An 18,584-nucleotide genomic window follows, 5' to 3' on the forward strand; every position below is an offset into this window, starting at 1 on the left:
TGAGTGCCTGGCAGAGGAGGCTTATTCTAAACATCTACTGTTTCACGTATTATTATGGCATATGAAATTCTGATTAGCCATAGCATTACACACATGGATTTTAAGCTAAATTTCTCAGATCACCTAGTTTCATGGTTGGATTTTGACTTAATACTTGATTTAAGAGCAAAACCCCGGACGCGTGCAAAACCAGTTGAACATTGCTGGCTTTATTAATCCATTGCCCCAGAGCTCACACTCAGGTTCGTGCTCTTCATCACCCCAGGCTACAGGGAGAAAACCCTTGATAAAATAAAATAAAGCCCATACTTAACTAGAACTCAAAAGTCAGTAGGAGAGGCAGCTAAGGTGAAACACACCTCTTGTCTCCCTTTGTCCCATCATAAAAACAGAGAAGAGCGCATATGCTGCACATACCAGCTGACTGCTCACGTTCACGTGAAATTCCTCCTAGCTTTGGGGAAATATGAGTACGCCAGAAATATAAGACGGAGCCAGGGCTGAGCCAGCTCTGTACCAACAGTTATTGTTCAGGGGAAATTCAAGCCCAGCTGTTTTTCCAGCCGGCTTCTGTCTAGCAGTGGCATTGTGCTGGAAAGGTAAGGGGGATGAGAGGCTGCACACAAAAGCAGACAGACATATCCCATTTAATACGTCTAGTAAAGTTTTCGCTTGGGCTACACTCTTCAAGGTATATCAATTCTTCCCCAGTTATTTAAGAGGATTTCACTCGGTGCTTTATGGAAAGGATTTAAATAAATCATTGCACAGCAAACTTGTTCCTCCAACTGGTTTATTTTGGTATCAGGTATATAAGCAAGTGGCTTTGCTGTACTTAACTAAATTATGTAAAACCCACTCAAAGTTTCCTAAAGCTCTCTTCAAAACTACAAGTTGTTCGTGTTGCTGCAGAGCAGCTCACGAAAGGGCTTTGAGGCGGTTTTGTGAGGAGCGCTAAAGCCCCGCTCCCCCCTGCACGTTCCTGCCCCTGCTCTTCTCAGCCTGGGGAAAAAAAAAAAAAAAAAAAGCAAAAAAAAAAAAAAAGCTCTGTTTAACTCACAAAGCTTTCCAAAGAGCTACAGTATTGTGCAGACATATCAAAATTACAATCAAAGCTGTACACAATCAAAATCAGATTAGACAATATCCAATCAACATAATCAGCCTCGGCGCCTGCCAGCTTTCACACCGCACCACGAAGAGCGATTTTCCAAAACAGCCTTTACGCTATGTGTGTTTTAAAGAGATCGCTAGGAAGATAGGGCAGGGAGAAGAGGCAGACACTCGGGAGGGTGGGACAGGGGGGTGGTTTACCGTGGCACCTGGTGACTACGGACACGGCGGAGGGGATGCGTCCCTGCCCACCACGGGTGGCCTCGCGGCGCGTGCACAGACGCCGTCGTCTCGAGTCTCCTGCCAGTGACACCCAACGCCCCTTCCCACCACCACGCGGGCTCTGCTGCCGATTCTGTTTTCTATTCTTATGTTAATTTGAATTAAATTAAACAGCCAATTATACGTTATAAGGATACATTACAAATTAGATTAGTGAGCTGGTCGGAGCCCATTCATCCCACCAGGACTCCAAAGGCAAGCGCGGGGAAGCTCGCCCTGCTAAAAGGCTGCCCGTGGCGGTGCACACAGCAGACGTGGGAGATCCAGGCTTTTCCACTGACAAGCAGATGACAGTTGTTGTGATTACACATTATTCCCCTTCAAATTAAAACACTGAAATCAGCTGAAACAACAAGCCTCTACTTGCCAAGCCTTGGCTCGCGCTGCAGGGCGGCCGGACGCTGCTTTGAAGGTCGGACCCCTCAAAAGGAAGGATGGAGAAGCAGGACCAAGCCAAGCCTCCTCTCTCAGAGATGTCACCCATCTCTGACCAAGCATCTGACCAAGCATCTCTCAGAGATGCTCCCCATCTCTGAGATGCCACTTTCCTGACTCCCTCCTCGCCGGCAGGTCCCCACATGTCTCTGTGCCCAGGCTATGGGCGCTGTGCTGCAGGGCATGGACTGGCTCACCCCACAGTGAGCTGCAGGACGGCATTGCAGCAGGTACAGTCCATCTCCCACAGCATCAGAGCCATGTTTAAAAACTGTTCCTGAAATCTGAGCTTGGAGAGAGGTCCCAGTGACAAAGACCAGCTCCATCCACCAACAGATTCGCAGGCAGAGGATGGAGGGGTGTGGGGACATGGAGAGACGTGTCCCTTATGCCGTGCAGCTTCTCACCACCCTTTTATTGTACCTTTCTGTGCCACGGTTCCCTCCCTCTGCCCTTTCACCATGGGGACAGCAATGGGTGAGGAAGGCCCTGGTTCCTACTGAGCTGATACCCATGCAATGTCCAGGACAAGACTGCACTGCACGTTTATGGGTGCAGTTAAGGGGTGCCCTGTATGGGAATGGAGCTGAACACAGCACAGGGAGAACTGAGAGCTTTAGAGGGGAATGAGCTGGTTCCTCTCTTGCCTCCAGTGTCCCACGCATGGGAAGCCTGAATTTTAACACTACAACGGGATCTTCTTCCATGTGCCTGATAAGCACCTGAATTATCAGTGTGTCAAGTTTGGGGACATCATCTCCACATGCCTTTAAGCTGCACCTGAAAATTACTGTGAGTCAAGGGGAGAAGCGAGTAGCTCTTACCCTGGGCTCTCAGCATCCAGCGGCGAGCAGGCTGCAAACTGCACAAGAACCCCCTGTGCAGGTAGCTCAGGAGGGAGCTACAAGCATTGAGCTTCCATAAATTAAGCCTTTAACTTTCTCCTGTCTCTCCCCTCTTGGAAGAAAAGGGAGGTGCTGTCCACCTTTACAAAACCCTCTACAGCTGGCCAGCAGCACTTCTCCGTGGTGTGTTGCTATTAATCTTGGAGGGCATGACTTGACCAAGGACCTGGGAACCGCTCTCCGCAGAAGCATGGCAAACATCCAGTGACCCCAATTCTCCACTGAGTCATGTTCTGTGTGATTATCCACGAGGATCCAGAAGTCGCAGCCAAGCATTGATTCAGAGAAATATTATTCGCAGTGGAAAGCACAGAGATTTGCAGCATTATTGAAGGTAAATATTTGCCCTGTCAAATAACACTCAACAGTAAATACAAGCTTAAGAAAGAAAATTTATTCCCAGTGAGGTACAAGGAAATACGTCAACTGGTGTGATCCATCCCACCCTAATCATCCAGATGGCACAAAACACCACGGACTGCGCACCGTCCCTCACCTGCTAACTAAGCTTTTCCCATAGCTAACACAAGAGCGTACTGCCTTAGGACCGTGACCCTCTGGGCATTTCAGACATTAGGTAGGATAGATTTGGTCTAAGCAAACCAAAACCAGACTGGGAAGTCTGCAAAACAAGGAAAACATGGCTATTTGTGGTGCTGAACGGGGTGACCAAGGGTATGCCACCACAGCTTGTGCTCGAGGTGCACATGAAGAGCACGGAGGACACGGAGGCTGGGTGGTGTAGGGACAGCGGCACAACGTGGGGCTGTTTGGGGTGTTTGTGTGCCAAGGCTGGATGGTGCATGGGACCAGCCAGATAAACACGTGGGCTTTTCATACAGACTTCCCCGATTTCTCTTACAAACGTACAAAAAGGATTCACTCTGTGCCAGTGCTCATCCCACACAAGCTTGGCACACCAAGTTAAAAGAAGATCCTGAGCCATATAAAGAGGAAAAAGAGTCCAAACACAATTTAAAAAAAAAAAAAGAAAAGAAAACCAAAGCTCAATGACATCAAGCACCCCCCTATTTCCTTGCAAGACTCCAAACTACTTTCTGACCACACACGCTGCTCAGCACTGCCACAACATTTGCAAGAAGGGAATTTTGATGCATTTCTCCTGCACACGAACTGCACATGTGGAGTTTCGCTACTCAGCATGAAGCACCAAAGCCAGAGGGGCAGCACCATTGGCTCGGGGGGCAGGAGAAGGTGGAAATCACCCGGACGCTGCAAACCCTAGAGGAATGATGGGGCCAGCAGGGCAAACAGCTCGGTGCTCGGCGAGCGGGGACACCCCGGGCTGCGTTCCCACCCGCACCTTCTGGAGCCCCATGCCAAGGCGCGAAGCGCTGCTGATTTTCCACGTCAGCGGCTCTGGGGCTTAGGAATGGAAATTGATTCACCTCATCTTTGCACATGGAGATCCCGTCTGTGAATAGCAGGGCCAATGAATTACTTGAGTAGAGTTGGATAAATACTGTAAGGAAGTATTTATTAACTACAAATTGTCTTCGAAGTGCTCACAGCCCCCTTTATATCCATTTTCACACGCTCAGGTTTTTGACTGAGGGAATGCAGTTGAATAGGGACAAACGAATCCTCACTGTAAGGACATGAGTGAACACAGACGAACATAAATGTGCACCGGCCGTGTCTGCACAGCCTCCAGCAACCTGCAGGCATGCTGCGAGGCTGGGAGCCCAGCAGGGCAGGAGGCAGCGACAGCAAGCTGGGTCCTGCCAGCCTGCTGGTACCTCTGTGCTCCTTTTCCTCATCTGCAGTGCGGGACTGAAAGCCCAGACAAATGCTTGGATCACCCAAAGAACAACCGATCAAACACCTCAATGTTCCCCAAGTTTCCTCCTTTCATTGTTTCAATGCAGGTTCTGCATGCTAAACAAATGAAGGCAGAGAGCCAGGCTCCACTCAGTGCCACCAGGCAGCACTGCCCTGGGATGGAGCTGGACATTTACCTCTTCGCTTTATGTGGGCTCTGTCCCCGCTCCCATAGACACAAATCCCAGGGAATTACAGAGCCTTCCCATCTGAACCTCCGGGATGGTTTCAGCCAAGTTTGGCACTGCACAAAAAGCCTCTTACACAAGTTTCATAAAACCACATGTGCACAGAAGGGAGAGACCAGGGTCCTAAACATTCACACTTTGGCCCCAATAACCTTCGATCTTACATTCAGTTTTTACGTTGTCCAAGCTGTGGCTGACCTGCACCACCACCTCACCACAAAAAGCTAAAAATAATGGAGTTCTACAAACAATTTATAGCAAAAGAAATCAGCTCTATTGTAGGTTTTTAAAAAGGCTCTCAACTACCCCCCCCCTTTTTTTTTTTTTAATCAGTATCTTATCCAGAACTGGAATCCTGTCAAGAATAGTGGATAGCACACAACTATAACTTCTTATTATGTGTATAGTGATTTTATGAATTCAGTGGGGAATGAAATGCAATTTTGTCAGACTTGTCTGTGTTCATAATGACCAAGTCAAATTAATCATCGTGGATAATACTCCTGTGTCAGCCATTCAAGAGATTTTTTAATAGAATTTTTCTGATTCATGTCTTGCAGTACATCAGATCTGTAGTAATGCAGGCACTTCTAAAAATCAGTGCAATTATGGCTTCTTGTTGCCCTGTCATTTTCCTGGAATAAAAATGTCTCTGCAAAAGTCATATACTGTACATAAACCAAAATGAAAAACAAAAATATAGTTACAATTAGGCTTGATTTTTCCTAAAGATTTAATATCTTTTCGAGGCCATTATTTATGGGCAATACATAAAGCTACAGTGCATGATGCTGAAGATGGACTAGCTTATCACAGCACATACCAATTTTGTCCTGGTTGTCATTCTTCCTCTGATTGCCCCATGAATTACTGTTTTTTTGCAGGCATGGAAATGACTATCCCATAGAACAAACAGGGGTAGGTAATGGGCTTGCAGTCAAATTATTGTGTTTATTAAAAATGTATCCAGGAAAACCCACACTGATCCCAAAGGGCTCTGGTTCAGGAAAATCTCTGGTTCAAGAAAAGGTTACAGTTACCACAGAGGCAGACAGACATGCATGGGAGCAGCAGTGCAGCATGCAGCAGCAGGTGAAGGATTGGTAATGCTGCGTTACCCTTCTGAGGGAAGGGAGAAACCTCAGCCCCCAGTGACACAGACAGAAAGGAGTTTTGGAAATAGTTACCCCCAGGAATAAAGAGGAAGAACAATGCCATTCCCTGACTTTTCTGCACCCTGGGCACAAAAGCCCAGGAACTGCTCTCAGGGAGGGGTGGGAACCCACAGCCACGTAGTGTCCTCCCAAAAACGCAATCAGATCAGTGGTTCTTCTGGGCAAGCACAGTGTCCTAAAAATTAGTCAGCATTTTGGAAGAGATATACAAATCCCTGGAGAACACTCCCTGAAGCTCCTCAGAGACCAGAACAGCTCACACCCCTCCCTTCCACCTCTCTCATCTGTTTTTACCATCCTGCCACCTCCTAACATTAACATCAGGATCTTGAAAACAACATCCAGCAGCAGGCAGCTCCCTGTGCTCCTTACAGAATATGCCCCAACCTACTGCTTTGCAGATTTGCTGCTGTTACCTCTCTGAAATGCCAGGTTTCTGAGGCAGAGCATGGCCAGGCATTGCTCTGTGCTGTCCTGAGCCGCGATGGGACCCAAGTGGAGGTGCCACGTCTGATCCCCATCTCCAGCACCGGAGGCAACACCATGTTCCTACAGCTAAGACCTTCACCATCCAACCAAATACAGGGGGTAGTAAGGCTTGAAGTCTGCTGACAGCATTGTCATGAGCCTTCAACATTGGGTTATGCAAACACTGGCAATACCTGGAGCTGCTGAAAACCCTTTATACTATCTTCATCAAGCAGGACCAGGACTAGGAGGCATATTTGATGCACAGTTGCTCCTGGGTGACCTGTAGCAATATTTAGCTTCAATATCTGCCCTCGTTGTTGATAGGAGAGAACTGTTTCATTTCAGCATGTTTTTGTAGCTATTCTTACCTAGTCTTTCAAAGCAAACATGGCAGTGCTCCAGGGGAAGCTAGGAGATGTGCAAGCTCTGTTCCGTGTCAGCAAAGCATATCCTCTGTCATCTGTCTTACAATCAGCCTCCTTACAATTGTATATAATGATTTTGCTTGATTTTAAAATATATTCTGGAGGGACTGTGAGCCCAGTGAGAGAGGAGCCATGGGGATCTAAAATTAGACTGACTGGGCCAGCCAAATATAAACTCTTCTCCTTGCTTTCCTGGTCTCTTGGCTGGAAGTCAATACAAGGAATATGATAATAGTCTACTCAAGAATATCATGCGTTTCTGGGAATTATTTGAGGAGTACGGATTTTACATAATTGCCTTTTTTGTCTCATGGCATACTGAACTTGCATAATAAGATCAGCGCACTTCACAGAAATTCATTGTTGGACTGGATGGATTTGGTATTTTGCGTTGAGCCAAGGGTGCATTACATAATGATGTATAATGCACTGTAAGCAGGTCAAGAGATAAGGCAGCCTGAAAACAGTAATGGAGTGCATGCAGGGAAGAATTAGCAAAAAGCACTCTAAGAAATTAATTCAACCTGGCTTCGTTTGAGCAAGAAAGACTCAGAGCTGGAAGAAAACTATATTCAGCACCATACTCGTCCCCTTTCAGTTTTCATCTTATTTCCCTTGTGTTTAAAACTGAAAACGTGTGGTTAAGGGTAGAAAGCCTTTGTGCCACACTTCATATGGGTGCTTTGTAGTGAGCTTCTCAGTTTTCGCTCAAAGGACAGGCCCTAACCATGCACATGGGCAGCAGAGGTGGCATGCACCCCATGGCAGGGGTTGGGCCTGAGTGGGCTTTAAGGTCCCTTCCAACCCAAACAACTCTGTTTTATGATTTTTTTTTTTATTTTTTTTTATCAGCAAAGACAAATTTGCAACCAAAGCCCTGTGCCACCCGCCCCCCTGCCTTTATGGTAAGTGCCATCTCAGTACTCAGACTGAATCCCACAGCATTCAGAGCACCGGCACCACTCACAATCCCAGCCCAAGCCTATGAAGGCAGAGCAAAGCTGCTCAGCTCTTGGTACTCTTGCCTAAGAAGCGAGGGTAACAGCCAGACAAAGTCACAGACTGGGGGCAGCCCCAGTGTGTTTGCTAAATTTCTGGTTACTTAATGTGAGCCAGGGCTGGGACCTCTGAAGCCCCGAGCATCACTCACCACGATGTGCTTGGACTTTGAGCCCACGCACTTCCCAAGTCACACTTGGGACCCCAGAGCAAATTAAGAAGAAATTGTTTGTGTGTATGAAGGAAAAAGGTAATAAAATCCAAGAGCAGCAGAGGCAGCTCCCTCCCCATCGCCCAGACTTGACGTGTGCGATTAGCACGAGGAAGGCAGAGATGTGGGGAGAACTTGCATAATGTGGTGCGAGCTAGCACCTCCCCCAGGGTGCCCAGCTGCTGCAGAAGCAATTTCACAGCTCATCATCCATTATGAGATTAAAATATTTTTTTTTTCCTCCCGTGAAGTATTAATAAATTGTGCAGGCAGACCAGAGTTAGCGCCATTTACACAAATGGTAGTGAATCACCCACCTAGTTATTTCTTAATGGATTGAGTATCTGTGTTCCTCCTTAGCCTGTAATTTAAAAAAGTAAAGACACAAACCTGCTTATTTGTGCCACCAGGCCCAGAGGCAGCTCTTGTTCAGCCTGGGCTGACCAGGACAATGGCAGAGATGCTGCCTCACACAGATGTGCCCCAGCACTTTGTGAGGAAACAATACCAAAACAGCCAGTATGAAATGATGGACTACAAAAAAAAAAAAAAAAGACAAAAAAAGACCAAGGCTACATTGAAATCCCTCCCAGAATTCACCTACTTTTCCTTCTGGGTGCAAAACTTGCTGAGGCATCGCTGATATAATGTGGTTTCCGTGGTACATCCAGTGACGATGTAAAGCTGTAGTCAGAGCACCACTAATGGCTTTTCGAACATCCTTGCTTTATTACGGTATCAGGCAAAGCAGGCATGTTTAATGTTTAAACTTCCAATGACAAATGCCTTCAGCAAATATGTTTTATGTATTTATTCAGCGTTCCTTAAGCGCCTGTCACCTTAGCAGCTAAGGTGTGCTTACCTCGTTCTTTTATTTTTATTAAAATTAAAAACATATCAATGCTTTGTGAAATGCCACTTTCTCCCCTCCCCTCTCTCCTCCCATGCCCAAGAGGAACTTGAAATCCTTTATCAGCCCATCCCATAGAAAACATTTCAGACTGCCAGGAAGTTGTCGAAATGGGAAAAGGAAATTAACGGAGAGCCCCAGGGCAACAAATCAGCCTCCCATGATATCCTGAAGACCCTCAGCCCCAGAATTTGGCCCTGTGAAGGTGAAGCGCCAAAGCCAGGCACAACTGAGTCAGTTTTGTGTGTTAATCCCAATACAAAACGGAGAGAGCATTGCCCTGATTTCAAGCTCAAGGACTGGGTTCAGGAGGGTGCTGCCTCCACCAAAGCCAGGCCTGGCAATGCTGCTTTTTAGATAAATATGACCCAGGTTGGTAGGGCAAAGGAGAAACTAAAGATTTCCTATGGGATTGGGATGGTTCACTCCTTGCAGACCCTAAATACACAAAACCCATCCATGCACCAGCCCTCCCTGTCCATGAGATGTCAAGATCACCTAGGATCTCTCTCTACTTTTGAGTTTACTGAGCTGCTCAGAGCCACAGTTACAAGCCTTTCTCCACAACCACAAGTGCCAGAATTTATTCATTTACGCACTTATCCAAAGCAGAAGCTGTCATGCCACAAGAGCACAAAGGTGCCGGGCTGTTAGGGAAAGCACGAAGCACCAAGAGACTCATGACAAAATTGTGTGAACTGTAACATGGTGCATGGCCAAGTATCCAAATCCCCAGTGTAGGTGTGAAAATCTCAGCCTTAAGCCTCCAATATGTGATTTTTGGGAAAGAAGCAGATTTTATCTTTAACAATTCTCTCTCTCTCTTTTTTTTTTTTTTTTTTTTTTTTTTTTAATAAAAACAGGCTTATGTGTGGTTTCTAAAAAAAAGCCAGGAACACACACATTGCTGTGAGTGGCTCATCTATGTCCTAAATCACAGATGTTCATCAGACACCATCTAAAGCATTATGTGACCTGGACAAAACGAGTAGCTAAGGCAAGTATCATCCTTTCAGGAGGAAGAGAAAAAGGAAAATCATCAAATTAACAACCAGAATACCTCTGTTTTCCTAAAATGATGGCAATCATCTATTTAGAAGGACAGCTGGGCCACCAGCATGCTGGTTAGAGCCAGAAGCCTGCAGCAGGGGTTACCCCCCATGCTCATGGTGAGAAAGCAGACTGTGGGCACTGGCAGCTCTGGAGACAATGCAGAGCACTCGCTGACACAGGGATGAGCTTTGCAGAGCTGTGAAGTGCAAGAGGACTCACATCAACACCAGCATGGTCATCGCCATCCCACCACCATGAAAAACCCAGCCCAACACACAAGGCACAAGATGGGAGGAGCTTCACTAGCAGCTGCATCCACAGTCAACCAACCCCAGCTATCTGGAGGGCAAAATAACTGAAACACTTAATTTGTTAAGCAGCTGGAGAGGTTTTTCTATTATTTTTACAAGTTTACAACATGCCAGGTGGAACCTGAACTGTCCCAAGGGTGATGGACAGAGGTGGAAGGTCCAAAACCAGAAACCTGATCCTGCTAACCTGGAGGTGCAGGGGGCTTTGAACACAACAGGGCTGCAGGTAACAAAGCCAAATCACCAACCCCAAAGTAAAAATTCAGATTCACCCAGAACAGTCCAGGGCTTCTGCTGCCATCTTTCAAACCCAAGTCCCGGCAAGACCTAAGTATTTCCACAAACTCAGAGATGAGTGCTTCTATTGATCATGGTAGCACCAAACTGGGTACCCCGGAGTCCTGCTGGGTGTTACCAAAAAGCATTCTCCTAGGACCTGCTCAGATATGACCAAAATGAGACAGATCTTCTCAAGGGAGATTGCTAAAGAAGCTATGCTGCAAGCTTTCACTGTTTCTCCTCCTATTCCTATTCTTGTTATCAAACAACAGAAATCCCTTTCCAGATTGGAATCCCTGAGACAGAAGCTGGCTACCAAGAATTGCATGGAAACAACAAAACCAACACAAGCAGAGGCTGGGGATTTCTAACGCACAGCACATCCCTGATACAGAAGTCTAGAAACCAGGAAAAGCAGAGGACTCACCCTGTTGTCTAATGGCAGCACTCAGGGTTTCAACAATTAAACGCCTGAGCACGAGTTGCTCAAAGAGCCACAGAGTTTTCTGCGTTTTCCAGAGCAGCTTTCCCTGTTTGATCCCAGCATCTCTGTGCAAGCACGATGAATTCATTCCCCAAGTTGCATTCAAGTACCCAATAATTGCCATCTCTCCCTGCAGTTCTCCCTCTTGACATTTCATGACCAATTTTCTTGGGAAAAACTTAAAAGTCTGAGCTTGTGGGGTGTTTCTAGCTCATCCTTCATGTGTACAAACCCACGTGACTGCACGCAGGGCACTCGTGGAACACCGCACGTGCACAAGCATCCAAGTTAAGTGCATCTGCAAGAAGGTGTGCAGATGTTCATGCAGAAACACAGCTTTCAACCCTCGGGTGAGCAAACACCCTCCTGATTTTATGCAATGCGGTTCCTACACCAGCTGGCTCCATGGTGGAAACGGGCACCTTTTGGGTACTTGTTTCTAAAATGTGCTGGGAATCGCTGAAGCCTGGGAAAAAAAGCTCCTCAAGAGAAAAGCAGCCCCTGGCACGGGGCTTGGCCACGTAGCTGTCTTGTTTGGCTTAGAAGTCAGCTGGAATACTTAAAATAAATTTGCTAAATTGTCTTCCAGAGGCTGATGGCTTTTCTTTTCTTCCCTCCTTAATAAAATTGCAGGGGTATCTTTATTGTTATGTCTAATTTTAGAGAAAACTAACATTTCCTGAGATTCAATTTCTCTCATAATTGTTGGAAGGAAACTAAATTGTCTGCTGTAAACATTCACTGTATTGTGTGAAAAGTATCTTTATTACAGCCCACTGGGAATACTAATAAAATTCCCAATCCTAGCCCTTCCTTACTTTTTTTTCTTTTAGCTGGCTCTTTTCTCTCATATACCCATTAATGTCAGTTCAAACATTCTGCAGTCGAGATATGAGAACTTAAAATATATTATTTAACAATCAAGGGTAGAATAAAGACTTGTGAACAGTAAGATCCTTTCTGCCTTCTCTTTTGGTGCTTTCTATTATAGAAAATGAGAATGGCTATTCCATTTGTCTGTGTGCGTGCTTAGAGTTGATGAAAAAAATCTCATTAGTTTAGTCCGACATATACTCAATACAGTCTATGTACATATTTTTTTTTTCATTTTATTCTACAGCTGCAAAATGATACTAAATTTCATCAGATTGGAACGAAAACTGTGGTCTTGGAACATTTCCCTTTAAGGGTCTTATATTTATTCAGAATTCATGAATCATTTTCCAGTAATACAACCATAATTATTCTTAAAGTGTTATGTTTGAAGGTTTAATATGAAATACTTGCAAAAAGCTCTTTTTCACTTTGATAGTTTGTAATCTTCATGGTAATCAGATCAGTTAGCCCTTCACACAGCAGCCAGGAAAATACAATTTAATATGAATCTCATACACTTCACTCATGTTTTAATTAAAGTAATAAAAGCCAAGTCATATTTTGTCCTTTACAGTGTACACAAATGCATAGACCTGAGCATACAGCATCAGTGCCGACACTTTTGATGACTGCTGATAAATTTCCTGGTCTGAGATAAATCTAATCCAGGCTTGCTCAGAGCCTGCTGGCCATGACAGCAGCGCCACCGACAAACAAGACCCACAAGGTCTGTCGGCAGAGCTGCGGTACAAGTGGTGTTCAGCTTTGCCACCTCTCAAGCCATCATCCCCAATCCTTTCTGATTTCAGTTCCCATCTCAGCTCCACCAGCCCGGCCTGGTGCCTCACCTGGCAGGGAAAGACCCAGGTGCTCCCCAGAGCAGCAGAGCCCCGTAGGGCTGGCGGTAGACACGCTCCTCTCCTGGGGGCCCACGCTGCTCCTCTCCTGGGGGCCCACATCGCACACTCCCTGCCTGGGCACCCCCAGTACATGCTCCCATCCTGGGTACCCGCTTTACATGCTCCCCTGCCTGGTACCTGCTGCCTGCACCCACCCAGGGCTGCTCAGGCTTCAACAAGGGCAATGCCACAGGGCTCTGCTCCACAGATCCTGCAGCAGAAGCAGAAAAGCAAACCCCATCACCCCTCCATGTACAGGTGCCAGCCCCTCCTCGCAGGTTCGCTCCCCACGAGGTCCCACCACCTTGTTAGAGCAGCTGGGGCTTGACTGCATCATGCTCAGAGGTGAGCAGCCTGGATAAAAAATATAAATATTATCTACTTCTGGGTAAAAATTCAGGTCCGCTATCCTGCCAAACTGCCTGAGCACATAGATTTTGGAGCAAAGACCTGAACCTGAGCACCTGAGCACAAGCAGCTGGATGGCTGCACTTGGGATGTGTAACCCTGAGGTTCTCTGCTGCAGGTCAGGCCAGCACAGGGCTGGAGCTGAGCTCATCCTGCAAGCACCCAGGGCAGCCCCATGCTGTCAGGGAGCAAAAGGGCTTGTTCTGCGGCCACGGAGCTGCCTTCCTGTTTGCACAGGCCTCCATCCAAACCCGAAGTGGAAAATGATGTTTTCCTGCTGGAAGTAAGTGGCTCCCCACTTAATCACCCGCTGTGACTGCAGACCCAAACACAGGCATAGGAGCAGGAGAAGTAATCAATCAGTTGGGAAAGGAAATCCCAAGAGCACTGGGCCAGGTTTTTTGCTCATACTTCTGCAGCTCACCATCCTTCATTTGCCCAAATAAAAACAATTTTCCAAAGCCACTCCCCAGAGGTCCATCCCAGAAGCAAACAAACCTCTGCGTTCACAAACAGGAGCCAAAACCAACGCCCCGACAGGACGCATCAGAAAACCTTGCTCATCACAGCTAGGCAATAATGATGCTATCAGAGCTCAGCACCAGTCACGAGCAGAGGAAGCCCTGGCTCCATGTCACCCTGTGTCATGGTGGGCAAACTGGGAGACGAGTGGGATGAGACGGTCCCCATGCCATGGGAGTCCCCCCACACATCCCTTTGAGATGACTGAGACTGAGCAGAGCTCAGCTGTGCCCCCCAGCTGGTGCTGTGCAGCCGTCCCAGTTACCCCCCTCCTTTGTCCTGCAGCACACAAGGTGGGACCTCAGGTGCTCAGTTCCTTTAGCCCCACTGAGAAGCATCATGGTGTGATGGGACCCAGAAAAAAACAACATCCAGGCATCCACCCCTCCAGATCTCCTCCCAGTATCAGTATTTTCTCTGTGTAGGACTTTGGATCAGGAAGCAGCAGCAGGTGCTGTCCCAGTGGGATGCACATTGCCCCGCTGCTCCTCAGGCCCACCAAGTTCCACCAGCCCCAGGGACCCATCCAGCTCCAAGGGCTGGAGCTGTGCCTCCAGCTCTGGAGTGCTCCTCTGCATTGATTGCCATTTTATTATGAATTTGACGCATGATTACAGACTTCCTCGCTGCTAAAGCAGATCAGACGAAGCTGTGAAGATCCCTGTGCACATTTTGATCACGCACCCCTCAGACCGAGGACTACCTGCAGGTGTTCTGCTTAACACAGAAACTCTTACCTTTGGGTCAAGCACAATCTTTGCGCAGGTTCAGAGCCCAGAAAACATTTGGAAGACACTGGAAAGAGAAAACAAGCTTGCTGCTGGACTGACCTGAGGGCTAGCTGGCTGCACCTGGGAGAGCTCGAAGGAGCAGTGGACGCTGCTGTTCCTCTTCTATCTGACCACTGCTTCAACGCATCTCCAGTCTCATTTTCCCTCCTGCCTTTGCCCCTAACTCTAAATCTATTTCAGAACCACAGTTCCTTGGTGAAATGTTTGTCTATGCATGAAATCCAACCACCACAACAACCTCTGAGCTTTCTGTCCCTAGGAGGCACTCTCCATACCACCTGACAGTCTCCTCAGCTGTACAAGATGCTATTCTTTCTTCCCAAGAGAAAATGCAATAGGAACAGAGACTTTAATTTGGTCTGTAACTGCTCAGCTACATTAGCTTTTCACTCTGTGATGCTTGGTGGCTATTTTTCAAACACCCTATTGTTAACAGCTTAGGAATCCTTTGAGACCAAGGGCTGAAGATGATGCTCTGCTTGTAACACCAAGGGATATTTTTTATTATTATTATTATTATTTATATAAGTACCACAGCCAACCCAACAGCAGCAATGGAAGTTTCTGTTGCCAACATGAAGTTACTGGAACTGCTTCCTGACTGCATCACTCAGAAATTTCACTGTCACCTAAGAGTTCATGCAAAATTCACGAGCCTGGATCATCAGCTCTAGCTGTGCTCACCTCCAGAACCCCATCTGGAAGGGCTTCCATTAGCCGCTGATTATAATAAATGACATGTACCACTCTATTGTTCATTCTGAAATAGTACATGAGATTTCTCCTGAATTGTCTGCTGAGAAGGGCATTTAATATCTATCAATGCCTTCCCTCTATTTTTTATTCTCTAGCACAACATATGAAATTACACAGTATTACTCCAAGAACAGCAGGGAAAGAGCAAAACCTGTATCTCAGTACAGGTGCCTGCTGCACCGTGCACTCCAGCTTCCACTTACACCGTGCTGCCAGCTCAGCTCAAGCTTTGCTTTCAACTTTAGGTTGGTGCAAAGCTCACTTCTCTTCACTGGGGTCTTAAAAAGGGGAGAGAGAGACAGAGGCAAGAGAGTCAAATCCAAGGAGCATGGCACTGGTGGACATTTGGGAGTTCTCCATGCCTGGGGCCAGGACCCCCTCTTTTACACCCTTCTATTTATGTCAATGATTTTCTCTAACAGTGACCATCCTCTGACCATCAGAACAAGCCAACACACAGCCAAGAGCAACAGAGCATGAAGACCCTGAGATACATCTGTCCAATTTAACACGAACCCAAGTTTCTTCAGACACAAAGACTCATCAGACTCCTCAGGAACCTAACAAGTTCCTCGGGGAACCTGAATGGAAGTTGTACCAAGAACAGCCTGACGGTGGGCCCTGACCTCCCTGCCCCTGTGCTGTGTAGTCTGCAGCAGGGGGAAACGTCCTCGTTGGTCCTGCCCACAGCTCCTAGCAGGGAGGACGGAGCTGCTGTAAGGGAAGGACGACCAGTGCCTTCATTAGCAGTACCTAATTGCCCTCACAAGGGGTGGCTCCATGGCTCCAGCTCTGCAGTTCCCAGCGTGGACGAGGACCATTGGCGCTCGTACCTGCTGGGGACTGGTTTTGTTTTATCAACTGCTGACATTTCTCTGCAACTCAGCCGAGATGGGTGGGAGGCCCAGGAGGTGGGAGTGCGGAGCGTCTGCCAGGATTGTGACAAGGTTTGACGGCATGTTTTATCGCGGAGGCTGCCAGGATGAGCTCCGTCTCGTCTGGAGCACTCGCAGTGTGCCAGGAAGGTATCTGTGGCTTCCCACACTGTCATTAATTTCTAATTATGCCATCGCTTGCTTTCTACATTATTGCTTATTTACCAAACACAGCTTTATTGTAACGTCCAGTTCCTTATAACTAGCAAACCCATTGTTATGCGAAAATGAATGTCCTAAACGTTATTTATTATTTGATAAACCTTGTGTAACCCTGAATTGAGGACATTAAATGGCAAGAACACTACTTCAAAATCCCATTTTAAATAAGTCACCAAGACAGCTGTGCCTTTATAAAACACATTAGAGTGGCACTCAGAGCACATATGGCTCAGGGATATTTACAAATTATACAATTTCTGTCATTCGGTCAAATAAGAGGGACGTTTTGACCCCAGAAATGAGTCAAATGTAAGTTGTAATTCAAGCCCCACCGGAGGCCCTGCTGTAATGTATCCTGACGGCTGATCAAGGAGCCCTGACCATTTGACCCACCAGATCAGCGACTCACTGTATCTATTATGGCTAATACAGCCCCCAGCTTGAAGATGTATGGAGATAAACAGATAAAGGGCAATAGATGCAGTAGATAAATATTGATTTATACACATCCAAGCACGCGGACACGCAGATGGATTCCATGTGTGCAGGAATGGGCAGGCATGTGTGAGTCCACGCTAACGTTTACATGGGGACACATCTGAAGCCAGATGTAGATGTGTGTGCATGACAAACTAAACCTCTCTTAACTCCTTTGCCCTCAGTGCGCTGTGTTCAGCTGAGTTGCTGCCAACTCACACGCAGCAGGAGAAAACTCCTCCTTTACTTTACGCACATGCTGCCACGTGGAAATGCCGTGTCTGTATGTACCATAAGATTTTAACACCCGTGGTTACAGCAGTGGGGTCCTTTGTGCTCTCAGGCACAAAGGCAAGGAGCTGCTTGTGCCAGTGCAGCTTTCCGGCTTGCACAAACCACCCTGATGCGTAACAGCATTTGCACGAGGAGTTGCACAAATTGACTTGTCAGAACAGAAACCAGCGTGCTGCTCAGCTGGAACAAGCTGTGTACAGAAAGCTCCCGGGATTAGGATCAAAAATGCCCGGTGCTAAGTAATGAGCTCTTCCCTCCTTTGAAGCACCCATTGCCCCAGGAGCAGCCAGAGAAAAGTGATGGAGAGGGGAGAAATCTGGCAAAAGCACCCATCAAGGTTTTCCATGATGGCATTGCGTCCCTGTGTCTCAAACCTAAACATGCACGATCCCACTGCCACCCAGTTACACATTTTGCCCTTCCTAGGGTTACTTTCCCCATCACAAAGGCATTAATAAATACCTTCTCTTATTGATTTTGCAGGTGGTTTTTTTTTCATTTTTTTTTCTTTTAACAACAACGTTGCATTTCTACTCATCTGTCATGGTACCTCGCCTGGTTTGGGTTCTGTGCATTCCCTGGGACTTTGCATTAATTCCTTGCTTTGTTTGGGGGGTGGGGAAAGAAGGAAAATTGGCAGGGGTGAGGAATGATGCTCTGCTGACTTTGGGACACACAACAGATACCTCACTCATCTCGGGGGTCAAATGTCCCCGACTGTTTGATCAGATGTCAGGTTGCATTTATGCTCTGGCCCCTGCTGGGGGTTGAGTTACATTTCACATTTGACTCATTTCTGGGGTCAAATGTCCCTGTTATTTGATGGAACAAGAGGAATTATCTTCCCCAAGCAGCCTGTGCCAGTGCGGGTGTGGATCTGTCAGCGCTCTCATTGTGTTTTAGGCTCCTGTATTTCTGCATTTAGCTCTCAGCTGAGACAAACCCCTTTTGGGATGAAAACAAGAAATGCAGACTAAAGCACACAAGCAATCACATGAAGGAAGATTAAGGGAGAAAGCAGATCAGCTGGCTTTAAAATGTTCATGGCAGTGCTTGTTCTCACAAGTTAGCAGCTCAGCAGTGCAGGAGCTGAAGGCGAGGGAAGCCGTCCGGGCTGAGATGCTGCAGAAGCTGCTTAGGATGAAAACTGTGCAAGGGGCTGTGATAAGGCTGATGTTGGGATGCTGCAGCCCCGCGATGCTTTCCAAGGAGTGCTCAGCACCAGGGCAGCCCTAACCACAGACTCTGCAGCTCTACTTATAAAATGAGAATAGTCTTATCCTTATCTGTGTGATGGGAAGGGATGACTCCAGAGCTTAAGCAAGTGCTGCGTCTCAGGACAGAAAGTGCAAAGCATTACCCTGACAGACAGGAGCCATTT

General features: G+C 47.0%; 1 protein-coding gene across 3 annotated transcripts in view; it reads right to left on the reverse strand.

The window, feature by feature from the left end:
* The window catches only part of TOX2 (TOX high mobility group box family member 2), a 136,812-nt gene that overhangs the window by 56,656 nt on the left and 61,572 nt on the right, over nucleotides 1-18,584 (reverse strand). The window lies entirely within an intron of this gene.

The sequence above is a fragment of the Anas platyrhynchos genome, chromosome 21 (genome assembly GCF_047663525.1).
Source record: "Anas platyrhynchos isolate ZD024472 breed Pekin duck chromosome 21, IASCAAS_PekinDuck_T2T, whole genome shotgun sequence".
Classification (NCBI taxonomy): domain Eukaryota; kingdom Metazoa; phylum Chordata; class Aves; order Anseriformes; family Anatidae; genus Anas; species Anas platyrhynchos.